We start from the raw sequence: 11,143 nt of genomic DNA, 5'->3' as shown, positions 1-11,143 counted from the left end.
TGTTTTGATTACTATAATTTGGTAGCATAGTTTGATATAAGGAAGGAAGTATGATGCCTCCAGCTTTGGTCTTTTGTGGTTCCTTTTAGTGCACTGTTGGTGGGAATGAATTAGTGCAACCACTGTGGAAAATAATATGGAGGCTCCTCAAAACATTAAAAATAGGACTACCATCAATATTTCACTTCTTTTATATATCCAAAGGAAATGAAAACATAATCTTGAAGACATCGACACACATGTTTATTACACCATTATCATAATAGCCAAGATATGGAAACAACCTAAGTGTTCAATAATGGATAAATGAATAAAGATGTAGTACACACACACACACACACACACACACACACACACAGTGGAATATTATTTAGCCATGATGAAAAAGGAAATTCTACCATTTGTAAGAACATGGATGGAATTTGAAAACATTATGTTAAATGAAATAAATCAGAAAAAGAACAAATGTTATATATCACTTTTGTGTTAGAATCTTTAAAAAAGCTGAACTCATAGAAACAGAGAATAGAATGGTGTTTACCACAGGCTGGGGGAGCATGGTGAAAGAAATGGGGAGATGTTGGTCAAAGGGTACAGACTTCCAGTTATAAATGAATAAGTTTGAGGGATACAATGCACATCATGGTGATTATGGTTAACAATACTGAATTAAGGGCACCTGGGTGACTCAGTCGGTTGAGCATCTGACTCTTGGTTTTGGCTCAGGTCATGATCCCAGGGTTGTGGAACTGAGCTCTGCATTGGGCTCTGTGCCAAACATGGAAACTGCTTGGGATTCGCTCTCTCCCTCTGCCCCTCTCCCCAACTCATGCTCTCTCTCAAAAAAAAAAAAAGAAAAAAAAAACCCACAATACAGGATTATATACTTGAAAGTTGCTGAAAGAGTATATCTTAAACATTATCACCAAAAAAAAAAAAAAAGAAAGAAAGAAAGAAAGAAATGGTAATTATGTGATGAGATGATGAGATGGACGTGTTAGCTAAAGGTAAGGTAATAATCATTATGCGATATGTAAATGTATCAAATCAACAAGCTGTACATCACTTACACAATATATGCGAATTATACCTCAAATGAAGTTGAGGGAAAATTATATATGAACTACTCAATAAATATTTCAGATAAATTCTCAAAATATCAGGTTAAAAAGAATAGATATGGGGCTATAGCCCCATCAAGCAGTCAACCTTTTAGAATTAAACAATCAAAAAAGACACTTAAGGACTGGCACATTTGAAGAGCTTACTGATTCTTAAAAACATTACATTTCTGAGAAAGGAATCTTCAATAGGATTATCAGTATCTGGAAATGCACTATTAAGAGTGTAGGAGATGAACTAGAACTTGAAATATGAGTAGGTTTTAATAATGACTTAAAGTGCTATTTAGTAACAAGGACATTTATTTCAAATAAAATCATCCTACTCAATGTCCCTTCTGTTTGATGTGTGTACAAGTGAAAAGTGGTGAGGAGAGCATGGATTGGCATGTGGCAGCACAGCAGGTGCTAAACAAACACAACACACTGTGCTCTTGCACCAAATATCACGAAAAAACACCTTCTCCTACTTTCCATATGCACAGAAAAGTAATAAATTATGGATTATTTTCCTATACAATACAATAAATGAAGTCCCACATTTTAAGACTATCTGGGTATATGTATATGCACATTCATACCTTCTTGTATAAGTTTATATTTTTAGTAAAATCATCAGTGTGGAATTTCACAGGCTTGTATGAAATTTTATAGTGGGTTTTATAGTAGTTAAGTAATTAGTCAAGTAAATCTTCCTCGAAATTATCGTACACTATAAAGTTTGTGGTATAAAAGATAAAATATGTCAGTGATCCTTGAATTTTCAAAGAATAGATGCATCATATACAATATATAAAAATGCTAGCACTTTACTAAAAAAAAAAAAAATCTGAACCCAAGGAAACCTAATGACAAAATGTAAAAATAGTTTTCATTATTCCAGAATTAGGACAAAAGTGTCAGAGATATAACATATTGGCTAAGTGATAAGGATACTTAGGCTTATTATTAGGAAAATTTGTAAAGCAAAGAATATGCTACATATAATACCAACAGTCATCTTTTGTCTATAGAGATGCCAAGTAATGTCTCGTAAGCTTGAATTATTTGCATAGAAACTGTCAGAACAAACCAAGAAAATTCCTTAAATTATTTTTATGAATTAATGTTGGAATTTATTTTGTTTAAGATACTGCTTGTAGCACATTGGGAATTTCATATCTCTGGAATATAAAGAAGCCTCTGGCATTTTACTCCTGCTACTTCATGTGTGCACACATTTCTACAAAGAAGGTGCCAAAATCTAGTCAAATGGTTCAAAATGATGAGTAAGAGTGAAAGTACATGATCTTCGTCCCAAAGAGAGTTAAGTCTCTTTCACACTGACATTTAGGCAATATGAACTTCAGTATACTCCATGGGGAAAAAAAAATGACAATTTCTTGATTGATGAGGAGTTGGTGAGGTAGAAATAACTGTGGCAAGCTCTGGCCAATAATCCCTATATATTTCTTTCACAGTTAATAAAACTTCAAAACCTGAGGTGTTGTAGTAAAGTAATTGTAGCATGGTTCTTGGATGATGAGAAGAACATTAGTGAACATCCATTAATATGTGTGTTTTCTTGGCAAATTTTTTAAATAATATTTAATATATATATGTTTGCTGATAAGAAAAACACAAAATTTCCTCATCCCTTAGGAGTTTATGTATTGACTTGTCCCCCCCCACTACCATGCGTAGTAAATTTTAATGATCTATGTTATTTGTTAGTGATATTTTCACTATATTAAATCTATCCATAATTTTTTTTCAGTTGAATTGTTCTGATGTTTTAAATTTCCCCCCTTTAAGATTTTAGCCAAGTATATTTGATGTATTTCACTGTATTTCACTTCTCTATTTCTTAAACAACAGGAACTAATGAGAAATTAAAAGCAGCTGTAAACACTCAGATTCAATAATTTTCTCAGTCATGATTTTGGTGCAGTTAAAACTGACAAATAGTTTATTATATGTTGTCAACATTATGGTAGAATGTTCAAATTGTTGAATATGAATTTAGGAATATTCCCCAACTTACATTTCTGTTATTTTCTAAAAGCTGACACAGAGAAGTTTAGCACTTTGAAATGCAGATTTCTTAAATTCCTCCTATTAACAATACCACAAAAGGTGATTGTTGAAACAAGTTAAATACTATTTACCATGATGTTATAGAAGACTATTATTGACTGTAACATTTCCATTATTATTAACCACAGCTCGTAAACTGATTCCTCTAGAAAGTATATTCAGAATTCTATCAGAGAAGGCAGGTCTTTTTTCCCCCAACTAAGCAATGGGAATGAGAACTCGGGTTGTTTCAGCAGTAGGGAAGGGATTCCAGAATGATCTTCCCTAAGGTGACATCTTTAGGTGAACAGAGATTGGGCCTGCTGGAAGCTGATATAGCTTATTTATTAATTATACTTGTAAAAACAAAAATAAATCTCTAAATGAGAATTCTTTTTTTAAAAGTTTATGTATTTGGGGGGGGGGGGTACAAGCTGGAGTGGGGAGGGCAGAGCAACACACAGAGAGAGAATCCTAAGCAAGCTCTGCACTGTCAGCACAGAGACTGATATAGGGCTTGATCTCACAAACTGCAAGATCATGACCTGAGCCGAAATCAAGATTTGGACACAATCGGTTGAGCCACCTAGGTGCCCCTCTAAATGAGAATTTTAAATGTTACTGTATATTGACATCTCCTGCTGCTTTCTGGCTACCTGGAACCTCACAGATGGGTCAGCCTTTTAGAGAGAGTGTGTCACATTCTAAGATATTTACTCCAACTTACTATAATAAGACCTGGCATTCTTCCAGAGAAGATGCTTTAGGATAATGTTTTGAGAAGAGATCGGTAAAAGAAATTTACAAAAATATTTGAAAGCTAATAGTATAATATTTTATTTCACACACTTTAGTCTATATCTGAATGATAATTTCACAGTGGAGTTTGTACTTCTAAAAGGACTTTTGTGCACAACACTAAAAAAATTTCACCATTAACATATGTAGCTTAGTTATATAAAAGGGTCATTCTAATCCTAAATTAATATAGAGCGATGCCTTATAAAATAAAGAGTAAGGAGAAATTCAGTATTATTATTTTAATGGTAATTGATAAAAATCTGTATCTCTTGAAAGTTAATGCCTGTAGTTATAGATTAGCATGGTAGTTTGGTTATCTTGAGTAAAAATACAAACAATTATAAAAATGGTTGAAATAAAACTGCTAATGTTTATTTTTTGAACAAGATGATGGAATTGATAAAGATAAAAACTAATTTAGTATAATATATCTATAGCATGTAAACATAACTGACATTAAGTATTTAGTTTTTTGGATAACTCTTCTGTAGTTACGTAGAATTTCACCATATCCTCCAGCTTTTTGTATGTGTGTGGGGAAAGTAACATCTGTTGCTTCATTTAATAATCATTTTGAGTTTATTCATAAATTAACTTATTGTGTGTATATCTGTTAATGTATAGTAATTTAGCATAAACTTTAAAAACTACTTTCCTAGATAATTATGAGTAAGAAACATTTCTTGTTTTCATATACTACTTATGAAATAAGAGCTAATATTTCTATAGTACTTAACAGGCTCCCAACACTGTTCTGTGTGCTTTAACATAGATATATGCAATCTTTACAGCAATCCTGTGTGATAAATTCTATTACTATCTCCATTTAATAAATGAGAAGACTGAGGTACGGTGTTTAAATAACTGGCCAAGATTACACAGCTAGTAAATGTGGAAAGAGTATTATGTAATTTATTTATTTTTACCAAAGATACTTTCCAATTTTTAGGTATAGGAAACTATTCAGGATTCTTTTGAAGTCATCTACCTTAAGAAGGCAGTCTATCTTGAGGCATGATCTTCTTAAATACCTAAACACAAAGAAAACAAATAGGCAATCACAATGTTTTTTTGGTATTATGTGGTAAATTACATAAGAGGTCAGTCAAGCAAATAATATATACGGTAATTTGGTAAGAATGGCATTACTGAGTATTTTCAAGGAGGGGGAATTACACAATTTGAATAAAGTGCAGAGAATGGATTGTCAGGCAACAATGATAATTTGCAGAAATTCAGAGGCAAATTAATGATAGCAAGACGAAATTAGTGGCAAGTAGCAAGAGAAAAATTAGGGAGTATTTAGAAAGTGAAATCCACTTGTGGTTTGTTAGATATCGGCATGAAGTAGAAAATGGGCCACTGAATAATGACACATAGGCTTCTGGGCTAGGCACTAGGGTAGTTCCTATAGACAATCATTTATTTAGACAAAGTGAAAGGTAAAAGCACCAGCACTGGCAAATTTGGTTGGAGGATAAATGACTTCAGGTACTGACAAACTGATTTGAGTTATAATGTGGGAGATTTTGTATATGTGAAAGCATGGAGACAAGTTGGATTCTGCTATAAATATTATACTGTTTTTAGATTTTCAATTCAATTTTTTAAAAATCTGAATTCAAATCAAAGCATTATGTAGAGTTAATTTTACAGAAGTTCTTATGATTTATGTGACAAAATGGTGGTTTATTGATTATGTACTTCAAAACAGTCTGCTTTTTATAATCTTTAAAAATGAATGTGTAGTGTATGACATTTTAAAAAATAAACTTTACACCAGGGCTTCTGTGAAACCTTCTTTGGCCAAAGTTTGTCCAGTCCTCAAGGTACTCCATGGGGCAGCCCCCATGCTTTCCCAAGGGGTAAACAAGTGTCTACTCCTGGCTTGACTACAGAAGGTGGACCAGGGCAGTGGTCCTCAATAGACCTTATCCAATGATGAGACAAGAGACAATGGAAGGGGCCCTAGGCTGAGACACTGAGGCATGGTGGTCAGCAATGCTTCAGGTTAGATAAAGAAGATATTTTCTGGGACACCTGGGTGGCTTAGTCGGTTGAGCGTCCAACTTCGGTTCAGGTCATGATATCACGCTCTGTGAGTTTGAGCCCTGCGTTGGGCTCTGTGATGACAGCTCAGAGCCTGGAGCCTGTTTCCAATTCTGTGTCTCCTTTTCTCTCTGACCCTCCCCCGTTCATTCTCTGTCTCTCTCTGTCTCAAAAATAAATAAACATTAAAAAAAAGAAGATATTTTCTTAGTGTGGATTGCTGCCTTTGGTAAGAAAATGTCCATCATGTCATTCACTCCACCAGTTGTGAAGAGACTGCTGGGACAGAAGAAATCATCTGGTGAATCTAGAGGAACAGGTAGAGGAGAGAAGAATTGACAGGAAGAATAGTGGTATGAGGAAGTAGTTAAAAGTTTGAAGAAGAAACTAAAGAAAACAGGACAATTAGATGAACTTGACGAAGGCATCACTACTCAAAATTGTAATGCTAAACATGTTACCATACCAAGCCCTCACTCTGAAATTTGGAGACTAAGTACACCATATGTGATAGATCAGTGGGATACAATGGCCTTTACAGCTGCTTTGAGCAAACAGGGCCTCTCAATGGTCATCTTCAAGTATCTCATTGGAAAGGACTGCCATATTTTATATGTTCCTGATTATGGTTCTGGCCTGGTATTCATAGTCATCGTGGACTCAAAGCAATGTAAACTGAAAATGTGCTTTTAGTCTTTAAAGGTATGAAGTATGTTTAACTTCACTACTACCATAGATTGGAAACACAAGTGTTGCCTTTGGTATTGAAATAACATAACTGGTACCTCTAGATAATTATACCTATTCCTTTACAGAAAACACTAATTTCCTAGTGGGAATTGAGCCACAGAATAAATTATATCCTAAAAACTCCATCCTCTGGATGTATCAGTGAAGATGGAAGAACAGGTGATCAACAATGGAACACATGTATGGATATAGGATCTACAGCAAAAAAAAATCCTACTACTCTTTGCCTGTTAATCATAGTTGGATTTGCATCCAGTTACTCAGAACCTGCATTTTGGTGTTCAGTATCATGTTATGAATTAAACCAGAGGGTTGAAGAGAACTTCCATACATCATAGCTCTCACTCGCTGTAGATGGCTTCACAGATCCATCCAATTAAGAAAGGTTCTGCATAGGGTTATTCTCCAATGTCAACCAAAAAGCTACATAAGAATGACAGAAAGACATATAGGAAGAGGAGTGTGCTTATATTATATAGGTGGGAAGTTTTTGCCGAGTGCCTAAGTGATAGTGCAATCTTTGTGCAGAGCCTCAAGGGTAGTCAGATATAGAGCTGGCACCCTGCAGCAAGAGTGTAAAATTCCACCAGGCTGCAATTTGAAGATCTTCACCAACCAGGAATTTACTTCTCTTCTTACTCAGTGTGCTAATCAGTTTTGAAGTTGTGTATCAGCTGACTAGAATATGTACCATGAGTTTTGTGAAAGGGTGGGAAGCAGAATACAGAAGGCAGATGGTAAAGACTGCTCACTGGATTGAACTTCCTCTGAATGGACCTCTACAGTGGTTGGACAAAGTATTACCTCACATGTGATCCCTTCAGTAGGAGGCTCAAGCATGTCATAAAGTTTCATCACCAATCAAGCCCTATCAAAAGGCTTAATGTAACAACGCTTTTGACATAGTATTTGTATGTGGTGCCCATGGAGTGTTTACTGTCCAAAAGTTTAATAAACAAACACTTAAAGTCTCATTAATTGAAGTATCTTGTAGAGTAGGTTTTCTGTGTTTGAATATTAGATAGGAAAATTAGTATCTAGAAATACCCTCCCATACAGGAAGAAGAGAAGATTTTAAAGACATACTGATGCTGTCTTAGGCATAAAACTGAGTCCCAAAGGTTTACTAATAACAGTAGTAGTTATATATACAAGTAATGTATCAAGATTCAGTATCAACGTATTTGTACTGTTGATATACATTTCTAATTTACATAACTTAGGTATGTGTATGCGCTGTTTCTTAATTTAATCATACCTTCATAAAGTTACAATTACTCAATCTGTTATTTCCACTTACCCATTATTTTTGTCTTTTTTAATATATAATATATATTAAGACTTTCATGGCATTTAGAAACATATTTTCTTCTAGAAAAACTAATTTTTCTGCCTTTTGCAAAAAAATGAACTTTTGGGAGGGGAATAGAGGAGAGGAGAGGAGAGGAGAGGAGAGGAGAGGAGAGGAGAGGAGAGGAGAGGAGAGGAGGGGAGAGGAGAGGAGAGGAAAGAAATTTGCAACAAAAGAGAGTTCTATCAGTCTTCAAAAAAGCAAAAATACTTTAATCTGTTTACTGTGTTAAGCAGTCACACATGTAGAAAATAATAATGCAAATAAATTAATATATTACCAAATAAATGAAATTCAAATTAGAAATTAGAAAATAAAGTATTTTGCCTGGCTGTCTTACTAATTACTTGCTGCTAATAAGAATTTTCCCTACTATTGAAGTCTGCCTGACTTTGCCTGTAGAGAGTTTATACAAATTAATACATTTGTGACCTTTCCATCTAAAAAATATAAAAATCTCTGAGATGACAAACATGCTGTTTCCACTTAAATTTCTTCTCATAGTTTTAAAATTATGTACTTTTCTGATACTTACAATGAGACATATTTAGAAGCATCAACTGTGGCCTACATTTTACTTTGGCCTGTAGTTTGTATTTACTGTTATTGTAAGAAACTGTTGAGAGATATACATACCTGATAGTTGCCCTTTGATAACTGTGAGCAGAATGAATTTTCTGAAAGGAAGGGAAACTAATAGACTGTGATTAAATCTTTCATTCTATTATTGGGTGGTTATTAGATTAGTTATCATGAGAAATGTTTAACACTTTGCACAAGCCTGAGGCAGCTCATAGATATCTTTTATTGAAGTCCTGTAGCATATATCTAAATTAATTTTATTCAAAATCTATTCATTCACCACCTTTTGTATGCCCAGTTTTTACCAGGAGCTGAAAATACCTTTGAAAAAGAATGATTCTCTCAATACCACTGTGTGGTTTAAGAGATAAATTTTCAACACAATACCTTAAATATATATATATATATATATATATATATATATATATATATATATATATATATATATATGTTTTTGGCTTAATAATCAGAAATTATAGGGTGCCTCAGTGGCTCAGTCAGTAGAGCATCTGACTCTTGATTTCAGCTGAGGTCTTGATCTTACAGTGTGAGATCAAGCTCTGCGTTGGGCTCTGTTCTGGGCTTGGAGCCTGCTTAAGATTCTCTCTCTTCCTCTCCTTCTGCCCCTCCCCTGCTCACAAGCATGTGCATGTGCATGTGCTCACTCTCTCTCTCTCTCTCAAAAAAAATAATAATCAGAATTTATAATTTTAGAGTTTAGACAAAGAATTGGAATACATTATGAGTTCTAAGTAGTAATTATCCCTCTGAGATTTATATGAAACACCTATGGAAAATAAATATATTTTTAATAGAGGTTCAATGCACCAAATAGACAATATAAGATATATGATATTTACCATGAATATGTTAATAAAAATGAGGAAGTTGATTAATGACATTATAAACATGACCTTAATAAAGCTAATATTAAATAAAATATCCAATTAGTTGGATTTCATTAGCTTGCTGAAAGACATTCTCTTGTGTACTGTAGAAAAATGTTGCAAAAAATTGGAAACCTTTGAATGATGCATTATGTGCTCCTGATAATTTAAAATTTTAGTGGTGATAAGAGAGTATAATCTGATTTGTGTGTTTGGTCAGATCACTCTATTGATCTTGTACATGATACCATTCCATTTGGAAGATGAAATTGAAATGAATATCCAAAATGATGCATTTTATTGTCAGTGCAAGTAATCATTAAGGCTAAACATCACAATGCTAGCAGCTACTATATCCTAATAACTGTATTGAAAATATTGAAAGGAAATTCTACATTACCACATTCTGTATATTACCTAGAACAAGCAAAATATTTTATTTATGCATGTTTATAACATAATACAAATAGGCATGTTTCTTCTCTGGTACATGGAGTTTACCATGGTTAGTTTGGCATACTAAGCTTATTTAAAGGTATGTTTACTTTTTAATTTCAACTCATAAAGCCAAAGCCCACATTTATATAAGGCATTGCAAATTGTGCTTACATAGTTTAGCTACTTTTCACTATGCTTTTCCTTACTTTGTCATTCTTATACCTATGTTGACATAAAGTAAGCGTGTATATTTGTCCCTTACAACTTATTAATAAGAATGTTATTCATGATTAAGGAAAATGATAATTTCCTAAGACATGAAATTGCAGCATGCTTACTTGTTACTATATTTTAGGCTATATTCTTCTTATAAATATCTTGCATGTATGACAGGAAGGGGACAAATTGTAACAATAGCTTTGAGTATGTATTTCCTTACCAAATACATTTTGCATTTTCAAGCACAGAAATATATGCAGGATACTTTTGAAGTAACAATAATTTGAAAGGGAGTGTAAGTTTGCCATTTAAAGAGGTAGCATATTTGGTTAAGATGGTTTGGTTAAGAATGTGCAACTAGATATAATTTTTTGTGTGTCTGTCATTTAGTTCTACTACTATTTCCTTTAATAAAAATCTGAAAATGTACTTTACTTCTGTACCTTACATATTTTTATGATTACAAAGAGCCCAACCAAGATGAATTGTAGCTGTGGACTAGTGTTGTTAAAAAATTAACCTTACCCAAAGAGAGGTTGTCCTTTGCCTTAATTTTCTGAAAAGTAATCTCTAATGCTTGGGACATCCTGCCTGATAAAATGTCTTTATTGGCCAGGGGTCCTTGGAACATGCCTTATAGTCTAGGCTGACAGTCATTTATGGTGACAGCTTTGGACCTATGGAGAATTTAGAGGCCTCTGTCAGCCACATGGCCAGTCAGGCTTGACACATGACCAAACCCCAATTAAATTCTGGACACCAGACCTTGGATGACTTTCCTTGTTGGTCATATTACACGTATATTATTACACCTCAATCCTGGAGCTGTTAGTATTGTTCATAACTCCACTGCAACAGTACTACTAGAAGCTTCAAACTTGGAAATTCCC

General features: G+C 33.8%; 1 pseudogene; it reads left to right on the top strand.

Annotated features, from left to right (window-relative positions):
* The first annotated feature begins 6,554 nt into the window (after positions 1–6,554).
* Positions 6,555–7,682, top strand: LOC132684341 (SMAD family member 2 pseudogene; annotated as a pseudogene).
* Positions 7,683–11,143: the final 3,461 nt, after the last annotated feature.

Source organism: Panthera onca, chromosome C2 (genome assembly GCF_046562875.1).
Source record: "Panthera onca isolate mPanOnc1 chromosome C2, mPanOnc1 haplotype 2, whole genome shotgun sequence".
Taxonomy (NCBI): domain Eukaryota; kingdom Metazoa; phylum Chordata; class Mammalia; order Carnivora; family Felidae; genus Panthera; species Panthera onca.
The sequence above is the reverse complement of the archived record's forward strand: the minus strand, read 5'-3'. Positions and strand labels throughout refer to the sequence as shown.